The sequence below is a fragment of the Salmo salar genome, chromosome ssa02, assembly GCF_905237065.1.
Source record: "Salmo salar chromosome ssa02, Ssal_v3.1, whole genome shotgun sequence".
NCBI lineage: Eukaryota > Metazoa > Chordata > Actinopteri > Salmoniformes > Salmonidae > Salmo > Salmo salar.
Genome location: NC_059443.1, coordinates 93829029 through 93850649, shown reverse-complemented (window position 1 = coordinate 93850649; position 21621 = coordinate 93829029). Strand labels below are relative to the sequence as shown.

The following is a 21621-nucleotide window of genomic DNA, read 5'->3' as shown; positions in this document are numbered from 1 at the left end:
AGCACCGTGCCAAAATGTATGGTCTGAAAGTCCACAACACCTGAGAAAAAAACTACGATTTCATTCTAAAGTAAAACAATTTGATATCGACCTTAAGACGTGGTTTCCACCGTGACAAAAGTATGTATTGTCTGTAAGTCCAAAACCACCGAGAATTAATTTTCACCATCAGACAACGGTCTTTTTAGAAGCTTTGCTGCCCCGTGTGAGGATCGAACTCACGACCTTTAGATTATGAGACTGACGCGCTGCCTGCTGCACCAAGGAGGCACATTAAAGCATGAAGTGTAAGAAAAAATATCGATACCAAATTTCAGATTTTGACAGTGACGTTGTAAGCACCGTGCCAAAATGTATGGTCTGAAAGTCCACAACACCTAAGAAAAAAACAATGATTTCATTCTAAAGTAAAAAATATAGATATCGATACCGACCTTCAGATTTTGACAGTGACGTTGTAAGCACCGTGCCAAAATGTATGGTCTGAAAGTCCACAACACCTAAGAAATAAACAATGATTTCATTCTAAAGTAAAAAATATAGATATCGATACCGACCTTCAGATTTTACAGTGACGTTGTAAGCACCGTGACAAAAGTATGTATCGTCTGAACGTCCAATAACACTGAGAATTAATTTTCACTTCATCTTCAGAAAACACTGTCTTTTTAAAAGCTTTGCTGCCCCTGTGAGGATCGAACTCACGACCTTCAGATTATGAGACTGACGCGCTGCCTGCTGCGCCAACGAGGCACTTTTAAACCTTAAGCGTAAAGAAAAAATATCGATAACGACCTTCAGATTTTGACAGTGACGTTGTAAGCACCGTGCCAAAATGTATGGTCTGAAAAACCACAACACCTGAGAAAAAAACAATGATTTCATTCTAAAGTAAAACAATTTGATATCGACCTTAAGATGTGGTTTCCACCGTGACAAAAGTATGTATTGTCTGAAAGTCCAAAACCACTGAGAATTAATTTTCACCTTCGGACATCACTGTCTTTTTATAAGCTTTCCTGCCCCGTGTGAGGATCGAACTTACGACCTTCAAATTATGAGACTGACGCGATGCCTGCTGCGCCAAAGAGGCACATTAAAGCATTAAGTGTAAGAAAAAATATTGATACCGACCTTCACTTTTTGACAGTGACGTTGTAATCACCGTGCCAAAATGTATGGTCTGAAAGTCCACAACACCTGAGAAAAAAATTATGAAATCATTCTAAAGTAAAACAATTTTATATCGACCTTAAGATGTGGTTTCCACCGTGACAAAAGTATGTATTGTCTGAAAGTCCAAAACCACTGAGAATTAATTTTCACCTTCGGACATCAATGTCTTTTTATAAGCTTTGCTGCCCCGTGTGAGGATCGAACTTACGACCTTCAAATTATGAGACTGACGCGCTGCCTGCTGCGCCAAAGAGGCACATTAAAGCATTAAGTGTAAGAAAAATATTGATACCGACCTTCACTTTTTGACAGTGACGTTGTAAGCACCGTGCCAAAATGTATGGTCTGAAAGTCCACAACACCTGAGAAAAAAATTATGAAATCATTCTAAAGTAAAACAATTTGATATCGACCTTAAGATGTGGTTTCCACCGTGACAAAAGTATGTATTGTCTGAAAGTCCAAAACCACTGAGAATTAATTTTCACTTCATCTTCGGACAACACTGTCTTTTTAAAACCTTTGCTGCCCCGTGTGAGGATCGAACTCACGACCTTCAGATTATGAGACTGACGCGCTACCTACTGCGCTAACTAAGAACATTTAATCAACAAATCGAAAGAAAAAATTATCGATACCGACCTTCACTTTTTGACAGTGACGTTGTAAGCACCGTGCCAAAAAGTTAGGTCTGAAAAACCACAACACCTGAGAAAAAAACTATGATTTCATTCTAAAGTAAAACAATTTGATATCGACCTTAAGACGTGGTTTCCACCGTGACAAAAGTATGTATTGTCTGTAAGTCCAAAACCACCGAGAATTAATTTTCACCATCAGACAACGGTCTTTTTATAAGCTTTGCTGCCCCGTGTGAGGATCGAACTCACGACCTTTAGATTATGAGACTGACGCGCTGCTGCTGCACCAAGGAGGCACATTAAAGCATGAAGTGTAAGAAAAAATATCGATACCAAATTTCAGATTAAAGACAGTGACGTTGTAAGCACCGTGCCAAAATGTATGGTCTGAAAGTCCACAACACCTAAGAAAAAAACAATGATTTCATTCTAAAGTAAAAAATATAGATATCGATACCGACCTTCAGATTTTGACAGTGACGTTGTAAGCACCGTGCCAAAATGTATGGTCTGAAAGTCCACAACACCTAAGAAATAAACAATGATTTCATTCTAAAATAAAAAATATAGATATCGATACCGACCTTCAGATTTTACAGTGACGTTGTAAGCACCGTGACAAAAGTATGTATCGTCTGAACGTCCAATAACACTGAGAATTAATTTTCACTTCATCTTCAGAAAACACTGTCTTTTTAAAAGCTTTGCTGCCCCTTTTGAGGATCGAACTCACGACCTTCAGATTATGAGACTGACGCACTGCCTGCTGCGCCAACGAGGCACTTTTAAACCTTAAGCGTAAAGAAAAATATCGATAACGACCTTCAGATTTTGACAGTGACGTTGTAAGCACCGTGCCAAAATGTATGGTCTGAAAAACCACAACACCTGAGAAAAAAACAATGATTTCATTCTAAAGTAAAACAATTTGATATCGACCTTAAGATGTGGTTTCCACCGTGACAAAAGTATGTATTGTCTGAAAGTCCAAAACCACTGAGAATTAATTTTCACCTTCGGACATCACTGTCTTTTTATAAGCTTTGCTGCCCCGTGTGAGGATCGAACTTACGACCTTCAAATTATGAGACTGACGCGCTGCCTGCTGCGCCAAAGAGGCACGTTAAAGCTTTAAGTGTAAGAAAAAATATTGATACCGACCTTCACTTTTTGACAGTGACGTTGTAAGCACCGTGCCAAAATGTATGGTCTGAAAGTCCACAACACCTGAGAAAAAAACTATGATTTCATTCTAAAGTAAAAAATATAGATATCGACCTTAAGATGTGGTATCCACCGTGACAAAAGTATGTATTGTCTGAAAGTCCAAAAACCACTGAGAATTAATTTTCACCTTCAGACAAAACTGTCTTTTATAAGCTTTGCTGCCCCGTGTGAGGATCGAACTCACGACCTTCAGATTATGAGACTGACGCGGTGCCTGCTGCGCCAACAAGGAACGTTAAATCAGTAAGTGTAAGAAAAATATCGATACCGACCTTCACTTTTTGACAGTGACGATGTAAGCACCGTGCCAAAATGTATGGTCTGAAAGTCCACAACACCTGAGAAAAAAACTACGATTTCATTCTAAAGTAAAACAATTTGATATCGACCTTAAGACGTGGTTTCCACCGTGACAAAAGTATGTATTGTCTGTAAGTCCAAAACCACCGAGAATTAATTTTCACCATCAGACAACGGTCTTTTTAGAAGCTTTGCTGCCCCGTGTGAGGATCGAACTCACGACCTTTAGATTATGAGACTGAGGCGCTGCCTGCTGCACCAAGGAGGCACATTAAAGCATAAAGTGTAAGAAAAAATATCGATACCAAATTTCAGATTTTGACAGTGACGTTGTAAGCACCGTGCCAAAATGTATGGTCTGAAAGTCCACAACACCTAAGAAAAAAACAATGATTTCATTCTAAAGTAAAAAATATAGATATCGATACCGACCTTCAGATTTTGACAGTGACGTTGTAAGCACCGTGCCAAAATGTATGGTCTGAAAGTCCACAACACCTAAGAAATAAACAATGATTTCATTCTAAAGTAAAAAATATAGATATCGATACCGACCTTCAGATTTTACAGTGACGTTGTAAGCACCGTGACAAAAGTATGTATCGTCTGAACGTCCAATAACACTGAGAATTAATTTTCACTTCATCTTCAGAAAACACTGTCTTTTTAAAAGCTTTGCTGCCCCGTGTGAGGATCGAACTCACGACCTTCAGATTATGAGACTGACGCGCTGCCTGCTGCGCCAACGAGGAACTTTTAAACCTTAAGCGTAAAGAAAAATATCGATACCGACCTTCAGATTTTGACAGTGACGTTGTAAGCACCGTGCCAAAATGTATGGTCTGAAAAACCACAACACCTGAGAAAAAAACTATGATTTCATTCTAAAGTAAAACAATTTGATATCGACCTTAAGATGTGGTTTCCACCGTGACAAAAGTATGTATTGTCTGAAAGTCCAAAACCACTGAGAATTAATTTTCACCTTCGGACATCACTGTCTTTTTATAAGCTTTGCTGCCCCGTGTGAGGATCGAACTTACGACCTTCAAATTATGACACTGACGCGATGCCTGCTGCGCCAAAGAGGCACATTAAAGCATTAAGTGTAAGAAAAAATATTGATACCGACCTTCACTTTTTGACAGTGACGTTGTAATCACCGTGCCAAAATGTATGGTCTGAAAGTCCACAACACCTGAGAAAAAAATTATGAAATCATTCTAAAGTAAAACAATTTTATATCGACCTTAAGATGTGGTATCCACCGTGACAAAAGTATGTATTGTCTGAAAGTCCAAAACCACTGAGAATTAATTTTCACTTCATCTTCGGACAACACTGTCTTTTTAAAAGCTTTGCTGCCCCGTGTGAGGATCGAACTCACGACCTTCAGATTATGAGACTGACGCGCTACCTACTGCGCTAACTAAGAACATTTAATCAACAAATCGAAAGAAAAAATTATCGATACCGACCTTCACTTTTTGACTGCGACGTTGTAAGCACCGTGCCAAAATGTTAGGTCTGAAAAACCACAACACCTGAGAAAAAAACTATGATTTCATTCTAAAGTAAAACAATTTGATATCGACCTTAAGACGTGGTTTCCACCATGACAAAAGTATGTATTGTCTGTAAGTCCAAAACAACCGAGAATTAATTTTCACCATCAGACAACGGTCTTTTTATAAGCTTTGCTGCCCCGTGTGAGGATCGAACTCACGACCTTCAGATTATGAGACTGACGCGCTGCCTGCTGCACCAAGGAGGCACATTAAAGCATGAAGTGTAAGAAAAAATATCGATACCAAATTTCAGATTAAAGACAGTGACGTTGTAAGCACCGTGCCAAAATGTATGGTCTGAAAGTCCACAACACCTAAGAAAAAAACAATGATTTCATTCTAAAGTAAAAAATATAGATATCGATACCGACCTTCAGATTTTGACAGTGACGTTGTAAGCACCGTGCCAAAATGTATGGTCTGAAAGTCCACAACACCTAAGAAATAAACAATGATTTCATTCTAAAGTAAAAAATATAGATATCGATACCGACCTTCAGATTTTACAGTGACGTTGTAAGCACCGTGACAAAAGTATGTATCGTCTGAACGTCCAATAACACTGAGAATTAATTTTCACTTCATCTTCAGAAAACACTGTCTTTTTAAAAGCTTTGCTGCCCCTTTTGAGGATCGAACTCACGACCTTCAGATTATGAGACTGACGCACTGCCTGCTGCGCCAACGAGGCACATTTAAACCTTAAGCGTAAAGAAAAATATCGATAACGACCTTCACATTTTGACAGTGACGTTGTAAGCACCGTGCCAAAATGTATGGTCTGAAAAACCACAACACCTGAGAAAAAAACAATGATTTCATTCTAAAGTAAAACAATTTGATATCGACCTTAAGATGTGGTTTCCACCGTGACAAAAGTATGTATTGTCTGAAAGTCCAAAACCACTGAGAATTAATTTTCACTTCTCTTCGGACATCACTGTCTTTTTATAAGCTTTGCTGCCCCGTGTGAGGATCGAACTTACGACCTTCAAATTATGAGACTGACGCGCTACCTGCTGCGCCAAAGAGGCACGTTAAAGCTTTAAGTGTAAGAAAAAATATTGATACCGACCTTCACTTTTTGACAGTGACGTTGTAAGCACCGTGCCAAAATGTATGGTCTGAAAGTCCACAACACCTGAGAAAAAAACTATGATTTCATTCTAAAGTAAAAAATATAGATATCGACCTTAAGATGTGGTATCCACCGTGACAAAAGTATGTATTGTCTGAAAGTCCAAAACCACTGAGAATTAATTTTCACCTTCAGACAAAACTGTCTTTTATAAGCTTTGCTGCCCCGTGTGAGGATCGAACTCACGACCTTCAGATTATGAGACTGACGCGGTGCCTGCTGCGCCAACAAGGAACGTTAAATCATTAAGTGTAAGAAAAAATATCGAGACCGACCTTCACTTTTTGACAGTGACGTTGTAAGCACCGTGCCAAAATGTATGGTCTGAAAGTCCACAACACCTGAGAAAAAAACTACGATTTCATTCTAAAGTAAAACAATTTGATATCGACCTTAAGATGTGGTTTCCACCGTGACAAAAGTATGTATTGTCTGAAAGTCCAAAACCACTGAGAATTAATTTTCACTTCATCTTCGGACAACACTGTCTTTTTATAAGCTTTGCTGCCCCATGTGAGGATCGAACTCAAGACCTTCAGATTATGAGACTGACGCGCTACCTACTGCACTAACGAAGCACATTTAATCAACAAATCGAAAGAAAAAAATATCGATACCGACCTTCACTCTTTGACAGTGACGTTGTAAGCACCGTGCCAAAATGTATGGTCTGAAAAACCACAACACCTGAGAAAAAAACAATGATTTCATTCTAAAGTAAAACAATTTGATATCGACCTTAAGATGTGGTTTCCACCGTGACAAAAGTATGTATTGTCTGAAAGTCCAAAAACACTGAGAATTAATTTTCACTTCATCTTCGGACAACACTGTCTTTTTAAAACTTTGCTGCCCCGTGTGAGGATCGAACTCACGACCTTCAGATTATGAGACTGATGCGCTACCTACTGCGCTAACTAAGAACATTTAATCAACTAAAAGAAAGAAAAAAATATCGATACCGACCTTCACTTTTTGACACTGACGTTGTAAGCACCGTGCCAAAATGTATGGTCTGAAAGTCCACAACACCTGAGAAAAAAACTATGATTTCATTCTAAAGTAAAAAATATAGATATCGACCTTAAGATGTGGTATCCACCGTGACAAAAGTATGTATTGTCTGAAAGTCCAAAACATCTGAGAATTAATTGTCACTTATTCTTCAGACAACACTTTCTTTTTAAAATCTTTGCTGCCCCGTGTGAGGATCTAACTCACGACCTTCAGATTATGAGACTGACGCGCTACCTACTGCGCTAACGAAGCACATTTAATCAACAAATCGAAAGAAAAAATTATCGATACCGACCTTCACTTTTTGACAGTGACGTTGTAAGCACCGTGCCAAAATGCTAGGTCTGAAAAACCACAACACCTGAGAAAAAAACTATGATTTCATTCTAAAGTAAAACAATTTGATATCGACCTTAAGACGTGGTTTCCACTGTGACAAAAGTATGTATTGTCTGTAAGTCCAAAAACACTGAGAATTAATTTTCACCATTAGACAACAGTCTTTTTATAAGCTTTGCTGCCCCGTGTGAGGATCGAACTCACGACCTTTAGATTATGAGACTGACGCGCTGCCTGCTGCACCAACGAGGCACAATAAAGCATGAAGTGTAAGAAAAAATATCGATACCGACCTTCAGATTTTGACAGTGACGTTGTAACCACCGTGCCAAAATGTATGGTCTGAAAGTCCACAACACCTATGAAAAAAACAATGATTTCATTCTAAAGTAAAAAATATAGATATCGATACCGACCTTCAGATTTTACAGTGACGTTGTAAGCACCGTGACAAAAGTATGTATTGTCTGAAAGTCCAAAACCACTGAGAATTAATTTTCACCTTCAGACAAAACTGTCTTTTATAAGCTTTGCTGACCCGTGTGAGGATCGAACTCACGACCTTCAGATTATGAGACTGACGCACTGCCTGCTGCGCCAACGAGGCACATTAAATCATTAAGTTTAAGAAAAAATATCGATACCGACCTTCACTTTTTGACAGTGACGTTGTAAGCACCGTGCCAAAATGTATGGTCTGAAAGGCCACAACACCTGAGAAAAAAACTATGATTTCATTCTAAAGTAAAAAATAGAGATATCGACCTTAAGATGTGGTATCCACCGTGACAAAAATATGTATTGTCTGAAAGTCCAAAACATCTGAGAATTAATTGTCACTTCATCTTCAGACAAAACTTTCTTTTTAAAATCTTTGCTGCCCCGTGTGAGGATAGAACTCACGACCTTCAGATTATAAGACTGATGCACTACCTACTGCGCTAACACGTCACATTACATGAAGACATCGAAATAAAAAATGATCGATACCGACCTTCAGATTTTGACAGTGACGTTGAAAGCACCGTGCCAAAATGTATGGTCTGAAAGTCCACAACACCTAAGAAAAAAACAATGATTTCATTCTAAAGTAGAAAATATAGATATCGATACCGACCTTCAGATTTTACAGTGACGTTGTAAGCACCGTGACAAAAGTATGTATTGTCTGAATGTCCAATACCACTGAGAATTAATTTTCACTTCATCTTCAGAAAACACTGTCTTTTTAAAACTTTGCTGCCCCGTGTGAGGATCGAACTCACGACCTTCAGATTATGAGACTGACGCGCTACCTACTGCGCTAACTAAGAACATTTAATCAACAAATCGAAAGAAAAAATTATCGATACCGACATTCACTTTTTGACAGCGACGTTGTAAGCACCGTGCCAAAATGTAAGGTCTGAAAAACCACAACACCTGAGAAAAAAACTATGATTTCATTCTAAAGTAAAACAATTTGATATCGACCTTAAGACGTGGTTTCCACCATGACAAAAGTATGTATTGTCTGTAAGTCCAAAACAACCGAGAATTAATTTTCACCATCTCGGACAACGCTGTCTTTTTAAAAGCTTTGCTGCCCCGTGTGAGGATCGAACTCACGACCTTCAGATTATGAGACTGACGCGCTGCCTGCTGCACCAACGAGGCACATTAAAGCATGAAGTGTAAGAAAAAATATCGATACCAAATTTCAGATTAAAGACAGTGACGTTGTAAGCACCGTGCCAAAATGTATGGTCTGAAAGTCCACAACACCTAAGAAAAAAACAATGATTTCATTCTAAAGTAAAAAATATAGATATCGATACCGACCTTCAGATTTTGACAGTGACGTTGTAAGCACCGTGCCAAAATGTATGGTCTGAAAGTCCACAACACCTAAGAAATAAACAATGATTTCATTCTAAAGTAAAAAATATAGATATCGATACCGACCTTCAGATTTTACAGTGACGTTGTAAGCACCGTGACAAAAGTATGTATCGTCTGAACGTCCAATAACACTGAGAATTAATTTTCACTTCATCTTCAGAAAACACTGTCTTTTTAAAAGCTTTGCTGCCCCGTGTGAGGATCGAACTCACGACCTTCAGATTATGAGACTGACGCACTACCTGCTGCGCCAACGAGGCACATTTAACACCTTAAGCGTAAAGAAAAAATATCGATAACGACCTTCAGTTTTTGACAGTGACGTTGTAAGCACCGTGCCAAAATGTATGGTCTGAAAAACCACAACACCTGAGAAAAAAACTATGATTTCATTCTAAAGTAAAACAATTTGATATCGACCTTAAGATGTGGTTTCCACCGTGACAAAAGTATGTATTGTCTGAAAGTCCAAAACCACTGAGAATTAATTTTCACTTCTCTTCAGACATCACTTTCTTTTTATAAGCTTTGCTGCCCCGTGTGAGGATCGAACTTACGACCTTCAAATTATGAGACTGACGCACTGCCTGCTGCGCCAAAGAGGCACGTTAAAGCTTTAAGTGTAAGAAAAATATTGATACCGACCTTCACTTTTTGACAGTGACGTTGTAAGCACCGTGCCAAAATGTATGGTCTGAAAGTCCACAACACCTAAGAAAAAACTATGATTTCATTCTAAAGTAAAAAATATAGATATCGACCTTAAGATTCGTGGTATCCACCGTGACAAAAGTATGTATCGTCTGAAAGTCCAAAACCACTGAGAATTAATTTTCACCTTCAGACAAAACTGTCTTTTATAAGCTTTGCTGCCCCGTGTGAGGATCGAACTCACGACCTTCAGATTATGAGACTGACGCGGTGCCTGCTGCGCCAACAAGGAACGTTAAATCATTAAGTGTAAGAAAAAATATCGATACCGACCTTCACTTTTTGACAGTGACGATGTAAGCACCGTGCCAAAATGTATGGTCTGAAAGTCCACAACACCTGAGAAAAAAACTACGATTTCATTCTAAAGTAAAACAATTTGATATCGACCTTAAGATGTGGTTTCCACCGTGACAAAAGTATGTATTGTCTGAAAGTCCAAAACCACTGAGAATTAATTTTCACTTCATCTTCGGACAACACTGTCTTTTTATAAGCTTTGCTGCCCCATGTGAGGATCGAACTCAAGACCTTCAGATTATGAGACTGACGCGCTACCTACTGCACTAACGAAGCACATTTAATCAACAAATCGAAAGAAAAAAATATCGATACCGACCTTCACTCTTTGACAGTGACGTTGTAAGCACCGTGCCAAAATGTATGGTCTGAAAAACCACAACACCTGAGAAAAAAACAATGATTTCATTCTAAAGTAAAACAATTTGATATCGACCTTAAGATGTGGTTTCCACCGTGACAAAAGTATGTATTGTCTGAAAGTCCAAAAACACTGAGAATTAATTTTCACTTCATCTTCGGACAACACTGTCTTTTTAAAACTTTGCTGCCCCGTGTGAGGATCGAACTCACGACCTTCAGATTATGAGACTGATGCGCTACCTACTGCGCTAACTAAGAACATTTAATCAACTAATAGAAAGAAAAAAATATCGATACCGACCTTCACTTTTTGACACTGACGTTGTAAGCACCGTGCCAAAATGTATGGTCTGAAAGTCCACAACACCTGAGAAAAAAACTATGATTTCATTCTAAAGTAAAAAATATAGATATCGACCTTAAGATGTGGTATCCACCGTGACAAAAGTATGTATTGTCTGAAAGTCCAAAACATCTGAGAATTAATTGTCACTTATTCTTCAGACAACACTTTCTTTTTAAAATCTTTGCTGCCCCGTGTGAGGATCTAACTCACGACCTTCAGATTATGAGACTGACGCGCTACCTACTGCGCTAACGAAGCACATTTAATCAACAAATCGAAAGAAAAATTATCGATACCGACCTTCACTTTTTGACAGTGACGTTGTAAGCACCGTGCCAAAATGCTAGGTCTGAAAAACCACAACACCTGAGAAAAAAACTATGATTTCATTCTAAAGTAAAACAATTTGATATCGACCTTAAGACGTGGTTTCCACTGTGACAAAAGTATGTATTGTCTGTAAGTCCAAAAACACTGAGAATTAATTTTCACCATCTTAGACAACAGTCTTTTTATAAGCTTTGCTGCCCCGTGTGAGGATCGAACTCACGACCTTTAGATTATGAGACTGACGCGCTGCCTGCTGCACCAACGAGGCACAATAAAGCATGAAGTGTAAGAAAAAATATCGATACCGACCTTCAGATTTTGACAGTGACGTTGTAACCACCGTGCCAAAATGTATGGTCTGAAAGTCCACAACACCTATGAAAAAAACAATGATTTCATTCTAAAGTAAAAAATATAGATATCGATACCGACCTTCAGATTTTACAGTGACGTTGTAAGCACCGTGACAAAAGTATGTATTGTCTGAAAGTCCAAAACCACTGAGAATTAATTTTCACCTCTTCAGACAAAACTGTCTTTTATAAGCTTTGCTGACCCGTGTGAGGATCGAACTCACGACCTTCAGATTATGAGACTGACGCACTGCCTGCTGCGCCAACGAGGCACATTAAATCATTAAGTTTAAGAAAAAATATCGATACCGACCTTCACTTTTTGACAGTGACGTTGTAAGCACCGTGCCAAAATGTATGGTCTGAAAGGCCACAACACCTGAGAAAAAAACTATGATTTCATTCTAAAGTAAAAAATAGAGATATCGACCTTAAGATGTGGTATCCACCGTGACAAAAATATGTATTGTCTGAAAGTCCAAAACATCTGAGAATTAATTGTCACTTCATCTTCAGACAAAACTTTCTTTTTAAAATCTTTGCTGCCCCGTGTGAGGATAGAACTCAAGACCTTCAGATTATAAGACTGATGCACTACCTACTGCGCTAACACGTCACATTACATGAAGACATTGAAATAAAAAATGATCGATACCGACCTTCAGATTTTGACAGTGACGTTGAAAGCACCGTGCCAAAATGTATGGTCTGAAAGTCCACAACACCTAAGAAAAAAACAATGATTTCATTCTAAAGTAGAAAATATAGATATCGATACCGACCTTCAGATTTTACAGTGACGTTGTAAGCACCGTGACAAAAGTATGTATTGTCTGAACGTCCAATAACACTGAGAATTAATTTTCACTTCATCTTCAGAAAACACTGTCTTTTTAAGACTTTGCTGCCCCGTGTGAGGATCGAACTCACGACCTTCAGATTATGAGACTGACGCGCTACCTACTGCGCTAACTAAGAAGATTTAATCAACTAATCGAAAGAAAAAAATATCGATACCGACCTTCACTTTTTGACAGTGACGTTGTAAGCACCGTGCCAAAATGTATGGTCTGAAAAACCACAACACCTGAGAAAAAAACTATGATTTCATTCTAAAGTAAAACAATTTGATATAGACCTTAAGATGTGGTTTCCACCGTGACAAAAGTATGTATTGTCTGAAAGTCCAAAACATCTGAGAATTAATTGTCACTTCATCTTCAGACAAAACTTTCTTTTTAAAATCTTTGCTGCCCCGTGTGAGCATAGAACTCACGACCTTCAGATTATAAGACTGATGCACTACCTACTGCGCTAACACGTCACATTACATGAAGACATCGAAATAAAAAATGATCGATACCGACCTTCAGATTTTGACAGTGACGTTGAAAGCACCGTGCCAAAATGTATGGTCTGAAAGTCCACAACACCTAAGAAATAAACAATGATTTCATTCAAAAGTAAAAATATAGATATCGATACCGAGCTTCAGATTTTGACAGTGACGTTGTAAGCACCGTGACAAAAGTATGTATCGTCTGAATGTCCAATACCACTGAGAATTAATTTTCACTTCATCTTCAGAAAACGCTGTCTTTTTAAGAGCTTTGCTGCCCCGTGTGAGGATCGAACTCACGACCTTCAGATTATGAGACTGACGCGCTACCTACTGCGCTAACGAGGAACATTTAATTAAGAAATCGAAAGAAAAAATTATCGATACCGACATTCACTTTTTGACAGTGACGTTGTAAGCACCGTGCCAAAATGTATGGTCTGAAAAACCACAACACCTGAGAAAAAAATTATGATTTCATTCTAAAGTAAAACAATTTGATATCGACCTTAAGATGTGGTTTCCACCGTGACAAAAGTATGTATTGTCTGAAAGTCCAAAACCACTGAGAATTAATTTTCACCATCAGACAACAGTCTTTTTATAAGCTTTGCTGCCCCTTGTGAGGATCGAACTGACGACCTTCAGATTATGAGACTGACGCGCTGCCTGCTGCACCAACGAGGTAAATTAAATCATATAGTGTAAGAAAAAAATATCGATACCGACCTTCAGATTTTGACAGTGACGTTGTAAGCACCGTGCCAAAATGTATGGTCTGAAAGTCCACAACACCTGAGAAAAAAACTATGACTTCATTCTAAAGTAAAAAATATAGATATCGACCTTAAGATGTGGTATCCACCGTGACAAAAGTATGTATTGTCTGAAAGTCCAAAACATCTGAGAATTAATTGTCACTTATTCTTCAGACAACACTTTCTTTTTAAAATCTTTGCTGCCCCGTGTGAGGATCTAACTCACGACCTTCAGATTATGAGACTGACGCGCTACCTACTGCGCTAACGAAGCACATTTAATCAACAAATCGAAAGAAAAAATTATCGATACCGACCTTCACTTTTTGACAGTGACGTTGTAAGCACCGTGCCAAAATGTATGGTCTGAAAAACCACAACACCTGAGAAAAAAACAATGATTTCATTCTAAAGTAAAAAATATAGATATCGATACCGACCTTCACTTTTTGACAGTGACGTTGTAAGCACCGTGACAAAAGTATGTATCGTCTGAACGTACAATACCACTGAGAATTAATTTTCACCTCATCTTCAGAAAACACTGTCTTTTTTAAAGCTTTGCTGCCCCGTGTGAGGATCGAACTCACGACCTTCAGATTATGAGACTGACGCGCTGCCTGCTGTTCCAACGAGGCACTTCTAAACATTAAGCATAAAGAAAAAATATCGATAACGACCTTCAGATTTTGACAGTGACGTTTTAAGCACCGTGCCAAAATGTATGGTCTGAAAGTCCACATCACCTGAGAAAAAAACAATGATTTCATTCTAAAGTAAAAAATATAGATATCGACTTTAAGATGTGGTATCCACCGTGACAAAAGTATGTATTGTCTGAAAGTCCAAAACCACTGAGAATTAATTTTCACTTCATCTTCAGACAACACTGTCTTTTTAAAAGCTATGCTGGCCCGTGTGAGGATGGAACTCATGACCTTCAGATTATGAGACTGACGCGCTACCTACTGCGCTAACGAAGCACATTTAATCAACAAATCGAAAGAAAAAATTATCGATACCGACCTTCACTTTTTGACAGTGACGTTGTAAGCACCGTGCCAAAATGTATGGTCTGAAAGTCCACAACACCTGAGAAAAAAACTATGATTTCATTCTAAAGTAAAACAATTTGATATCGACCTTAAGACGTGGTTTCCACCGTGACAAAAGTATGTATTGTCTGTAAGTCCAAAACCACTGAGAATTAATTTTCACCATCTAGACAACAGTCGTTTTATAAGCTTTGCTGCCCTGTGTGAGGATCGAACTCACGACCTTTAGATTATGAGACTGACGCGCTACCTGCTGCACCAACGAGGTACATTAAAGCACTGCAGTGTAAGAAAAATATCGATACCGACCTTCACTTTTTGACAGTGACGTTGTAAGCACCGTGCCAAAATGTATGGTCTGAAAGTCCACAACACCTGAGAAATAAACAATGATTTCATTCTAAAGTAAAAAATATAGATATCGATACCGACCTTCAGATTTTACAGTGACGTTGTAAGCACCGTGACAAAAGTATGTATTGTCTGAAAGTCCAAAACCACTGAGAATTAATTTTCACCTTCAGACAAAACTGTCTTTTAAAGGCTTTGCTGCCCCGTGTGAGGATCGAACTCACGACCTTCAGATTATGAGACTGACGCGCAGCCTGCTGCGCCAACGAGGCACATTAAATCATTAAGTGTAAGAAAAAATATCGATACCGACCTTCACTTTTTGACAGTGACGTTGTAAGCACCGTGCCAAAATGTATGGTCTGAAAGTCCACAACACCTGAGAAAAAACTATGATTTCATTCTAAAGTAAAACAATTTGATATCGACCTTAAGATGTGGTGTCCACCGTGACAAAAGTATGTATTGTCTGAAAGTCCAAAACATCTGAGAATTAATTGTCACTTCATCTTCAGACAACATTTTCTTTTTAAAATCTTTGCTGCCCCGTGTGAGGATCTAACTCACGACCTACAGATTATGAGACTGACGCACTACCTACTGCGCTAACGAGTGACATTACATGAAGAAATCGAAATAAAAAATGATCGATACCGACCTTCAGTTTTTGACAGTGACGTTGTAAGCACCGTGCCAAAATGTATGGTCTGAAAGTCCACAACACCTAAGAAATAAACTATGATTTCATTCTAAAGTAAAAATATGATATCGATACCGACCTTCAGATTTTGACAGTGACGTTGTAAGCACCGTGACAAAAGTATGTATCGTCTGAACGTACAATACCACTGAGAATTAATTTTCACTTCATCTTCAGAAAACACTGTCTTTTTAAAAGCTTTGCTGCCCCGTGTGAGGATCGAACTCACGACCTTTAGATTATGAGACTGACGCGCTACCTACTGCGCTAACGAGGCACATTTAATCAAGAAATCGAAAGAAAAAATTATCGATACCGACATTCACTTTTTGACAGTGACGTTGTAAGCACCGTGCCAAAATGTATGGTCTGAAAAACCACAACACCTGAGAAAAAAATTATGATTTCATTCTAAAGTAAAACAATTTGATATCGACCTTAAGATGTGGTTTCCACCGTGACAAAAGTATGTATTGTCTGTAAGTCCAAAACACTGAGAATTTATTTTCACCTTCAGACTAGAGTATCATTTTATAAACTTTGCTGCCCCATGTGAGGATCGAACTCACGACCTTCAGATTATGAGACTGACGCACTGCCTGCTGCGCCAACGAGGCACATTAATTCATTAAGTGTAAGAAAAAATATCGATACCGACCTTCACTTTTTGACAGTGACGTTGTAAGCACCGTGCCAAAATGTATGGTCTGAAAGTCCACAACACCTAAGAAATAAACAATGATTTCATTCTAAAGTAAAAAATATAGATATCGACTTTAAGATGTGGTATCCACTGTGACAAAAGTATGTATTGTCTGAAAGTCCAAAACCACTGAGAATTAATTTTCACTTCATCTTCAGACAACGCTGTCTTTTTAAAAGCTATGCTGGCCCGTGTGAGGATCGAACTCATGACCTTCAGATTATGAGACTGACGCGCTGCCTACTGCGCTAACGAAGAACATTTAATCAACAAATCGAAAGAAAAAATTATCGATACCGACCTTCACTTTTTGACAGTGACGTTGTAAGCACCGTGCCAAAATGTATGGTCTGAAAGTCCACAACACCTGAGAAAAAAACTATGATTTCATTCTAAAGTAAAAAATATAGATATCGACCTTAAGATGTGGTATCCACCGTGACAAAAGTATGTATTGTCTGAAAGTCCAAAACATCTGAGAATTAATTGTCACTTCATCTTCAGACAACACTGTCTTTTTAAAGGCTTTGCTGACCCGTGTGAGGATCGAACTCACGACCTTCAGATTATGAGACTGACGCGCTACCTACTGCGCTAACGAAACACATTTAATCAACAAAACAAAAGAAAAAATTATCGATACCGACCTTCACTTTTTGACAGTGACGTTGTAAGCACAGTGCCAAAATGTATGGTCTGAAAAACCAAAACACCTGAGAAAAAAACTATGATTTCATTCTAAAGTAAAACAATTTGATATCGACCTTAAGATGTGGTTTCCACCGTGACAAAAGTATGTATTGTCTGAAAGTCCAAAACCACTGAGAATTAATTTTCACCATCAGACAAGAGTCTTTTTATAAGGTTGGCTGCCCCGTGTGAGGATCGAACTCACGACCTTTAGATTATGAGACTGACGCACTGCCTGCTGCACCAACGAGGCACTTTTAAACATTAAGCGAAAAGAAAAAATATCGATACCGACCTTCAGATTTTGACAGTGACGTTGTAAGCACCGTGCCAAAATATATGGTCTGAAAGTCCACAACACCTAAGAAAAAAACAATGATTTCATTCTAAAGTAAAAAATATAGATATCGATACCGACCTTCAGATTTTGACAGTGACGTTGTAAGCACCGTGACAAAAGTATGTATCGTCTGAACGTCCAATACCACTGAGAATTAATTCTCACTTAATCTTCAGAAAACACTGTCTTTTTAAAAGCTTTGCTGCCCCATGTGTGAGGATCGAACTCACGACCTTCAGATTATGAGACTGACGCGCTATCTGCTGCGCTAACGAAGAACTTTTAAACATTAAGCGTAAAGAAAAAATATCGATAACGACCTTCAGATTTTGACAGTGACGTTGTAAGCACCGTGACAAAAGTATGTATCGTCTGAACGTCCAATACCACTTAGAATTAATTTTCACTTCATCTTCAGAAAACACTTTTTTTTTAAAAGCTTTGCTGCCCCGTGTGAGGATCGAACTCACGACCTTCAGATTATGAGACTGACGCGCTGCCTGCTGCGCCAACAAGGCACTTCTAAACATTAAGCGTAAAGAAAAAATATCGATAACGACTTTCACTTTTTCACAGTGACGTTGTAAGCACCGTGCCAAAATGTATGGTCTGAAAAACCACAACACCTGAGAAAAAAACAATGATTTCATTCTAAAGTAAAAAATATAGATATCGATACCGACCTTCAGATTTTGACAGTGACGTTGTAAGCACCGTGACAAAAGTATGTATCGTCTGAACGTCCAATACCACTGAGAATTAATTTTCACTTCATCTTCAGAAAACACTGTTTTTTTAAAAGCTTTGCTGCCCCGTGTGAGGATCGAACTCACGACCTTCAGATTATGAGACTGACGCGCTGCCTGCTGCACCAACGAGGCACTTTTAAACATTAAGCGTAAAGAAAAAATATCGATAACGACCTTCAGATTTTGACAGAGACGTTGTAAGCACCGTGCCAAAATGTATGGTCTGAAAGTCCACATCACCTGAGAAAAAAACAATGATTTCATTCTAAAGTAAAAAATATAGATATCGACCTTAAGATGTGGTATCCACTGTGACAAAAGTATGTATTGTCTGAAAGTCCAAAACCACCGAGAATTAATTTTCCCTTCATCTTCAGACAACACTTTTTTATTAAAAGCTTTGCTGCCCCGTGTGAGGATCGAACTCACGACCTTCAGATTATGAGACTGACGCGCTACCTACAGCGCTAACGAGGCACATTTAATCAACAAATCGAAAGAAAAAATTATCAATACCGACCTTCACTTTTTGACAGTGACGTTGTAAGCACCGTGCCAAAATGTATGGTCTGAAAAACCACAACACCTGAGAAAAAAACTATGATTTCATTCTAAAGTAAAACAATTTGATATCGACCTTAAGATGTGGTTTCCACCGTGACAAAAGTATGTATTGTCTGAAAGTCCAAAAGCACTGAGAATTAATTTTCACCATCAGACAACAGTCTTTATATAAGCTTTGCTGCCCCTTGTGAGGATGGAACTCACGACCTTCAGATTATGAGACTGACGCGCTGCCTGCTGCACCAACGAGGCAAATTAAATCATTTAGTGTAAGAAAAAATATCGATACCAACCTTCAGATTTTGACACTGACGTTGTAAGCACCGTGCCAAAATGTATGGTCTGAAAGTCCACAACACCTGAGAAAAAAACTATGATTTCATTCGAAAGTAAGAAATATAGATATCGACCTTAAGATGTGGTATCCACCGAAACAAAAGTATGTATTGTCTGAAAGTCCAAAACCACTGAGAATTAATTTTCACCTTCAGACAACACTGTCTTTTTATAAGCTTTGCTGACCCGTGTGAGGATCGAACTCACGACCTTCGGATTATGAGACTGACGCGCTGCCTGCTGCACCAACCAGGCACATTAAAGCATTAAGTGTAAGAAAAAATATCGATACCGACCTTCAGATTTTACAGTGACGTTGTAAGCACCGTGACAAAAGTATGTATAGTCTGAACGTCCAATACCACTGAGAATTCATTTTCACTTCATCTTCAGAAAACACTGTCTTTTTAAGAGCTTTGCTGCCCCGTGTGAGGATCGAACTCACGACCTTCAGATTATGAGACTGACGCGCTACCTACTGCGCTAACGAAGCACATTTAATCAACAAATCGAAAGAAAAAATTATCGATACCGACCTTCACTTTTTGACAGTGACGTTGTAAGCACCGTGCCAAAATGTATGGTCTGAAAAACCACAACACCTGAGAAAAAAACAATGATTTCATTCTAAAGTAAAACAATTTGATATTGACCTTAAGATGTGGTTTCCACCGTGACAAAAGTATGTATTGTCTGAAAGTCCAAAACGACTGAGAATTAATTTTCACCTTCAGACAACACCGTCTTTCTATAAACTTTGCTGCCCAGTGTGAGGATCAAACTCACGACCTTCAGATTATGAGACTGACGCGCTGCACGCTGCGCCAACGAGGCACTTTTAGACATAGAGCGTAAAGAAAAAATATCGATAACGACCTTCAGATTTTGATAGTGACGTTGTAAGCACCGTGCCAAAATGTATGGTCTGAAAGTCCACATCACCTGAGAAAAAAACAATGATTTCATTATAAAGTAAAAAATATAGATATGGATACCGACCTTCAGATTTTGACAGTGACGTTGTAAGCACCGTGACAAAAGTATGTATTGTCTGAACGTCCAATACCACTGAGAATTAATTTTCACTTCATCTTCAGAAAACACTTTTTTTTTAAAAGATTTGCTGCCCCGTGTGAGGATCGAACTCACTACCTTCAGATTATGAGCCTGACGCGCTGCCTGCTGCGCCAACGAGGCACTTTTAAACATTAAGCGTAAAGAAAAAATATCGATAATGACTTTCACTTTTTGACAGTGACGTTGTAAGCACCGTGCCAAAATGTATGGTCTGAAAAACCACAACACCTTAGAAAAAAACAATGATTTCATTCTAAAGTAAAAAATATAGATATCGACCTTAAGATGTGGTATCCACTGTGACAAAAGTATGTATTGTCTGGAAGTCCAAAACCACTGAGAATTAATTTTCACTTGATCTTCAGAAAACACTTTCTTATTAAAAGCTTTGCTGCCCCGTGTGAGGATCGAACTCACGACCTTCAGATTATGAGACTGACGCGCTACCTACTGCGCTAACGAGGTACATTTAATCAACAAATCGAAAGAAAAAATTATCAATACCGACCTTCACTTTTTGACAGTGACGTTGTAAGCACCGTGCCAAAATGTATGGTCTGAAAAACCACAACACCTGAGAAAAAAACTATGATTTCATTCTAAAGTAAAACAATTTGATATCGACCTTAAGATGTGGTTTCCACCGTGACAAAAGTATGTATTGTCTGAAAGTCCAAAACCACTGAGAATTAATTTTCACCTTCAGACAACACTGTCTTTTTATAAGCTTTGCTGACCCGTGTGAGGATCGAACTCACGACCTTCAGATTATGAGACTGACGCGCTGCCTGCTGCGCCAACGAGGAACTTCTAAACATTAAGCGTAAAGAAAAAATATCGATAACGACCTTCAGATTTTGACAGTGACGTTGTAAGCACCGTGCCAAAATGTATGGTCTGAAAGTCGACATCACCTGAGAAAAAAACTATGATTTCATTCTAAAGTAAAAAATATAGATATGGATACCGACCTTCAGATTTTGACAGTGACGTTGTAAGCACCGTGACAAAAGTATGTATCGTCTGAACGTCCAATACCACTGAGAATTAATTTTCACTTCATCTTCAGAAAACACTGTTTTTTTAAAAGCTTTGCTGCCCCGTGTGAGGATCGAACTCACGACCTTCAGATTATGAGACTGACGCGCTGCCTGCTGCGCCAACGAGGCACTTTTAAACATTAAGCGTAAAGAAAAAATATCGATAATGACTTTCACTTTTTGACAGTGACGTTGTAAGCACCGTGCCAAAATGTATGGTCTGAAAAAC

At 38.6% G+C, this 21621-nt stretch overlaps 5 non-coding genes across 5 annotated transcripts; all 5 read right to left on the bottom strand.

Annotated features, from left to right (window-relative positions):
- Positions 1-9474: 9474 nt before the first annotated feature.
- Positions 9475-9547, bottom strand: trnam-cau (transfer RNA methionine (anticodon CAU)). The gene has a single exon. It is a non-coding gene; the product is annotated as a tRNA-Met (tRNA).
- Positions 9548-16097: 6550 nt separating this feature from the next.
- On the bottom strand, positions 16098-16170 carry trnam-cau (transfer RNA methionine (anticodon CAU)). Its single transcript has one exon. It is a non-coding gene; the product is annotated as a tRNA-Met (tRNA).
- A 3525-nt stretch (positions 16171-19695) lies between these two features.
- Positions 19696-19768, bottom strand: trnam-cau (transfer RNA methionine (anticodon CAU)). Its single transcript has one exon. It is a non-coding gene; the product is annotated as a tRNA-Met (tRNA).
- A 976-nt stretch (positions 19769-20744) lies between these two features.
- trnam-cau (transfer RNA methionine (anticodon CAU)) lies at positions 20745-20817 on the bottom strand. The gene has a single exon. It is a non-coding gene; the product is annotated as a tRNA-Met (tRNA).
- Positions 20818-21448: 631 nt separating this feature from the next.
- Positions 21449-21521, bottom strand: trnam-cau (transfer RNA methionine (anticodon CAU)). Its single transcript has one exon. It is a non-coding gene; the product is annotated as a tRNA-Met (tRNA).
- Positions 21522-21621: the final 100 nt, after the last annotated feature.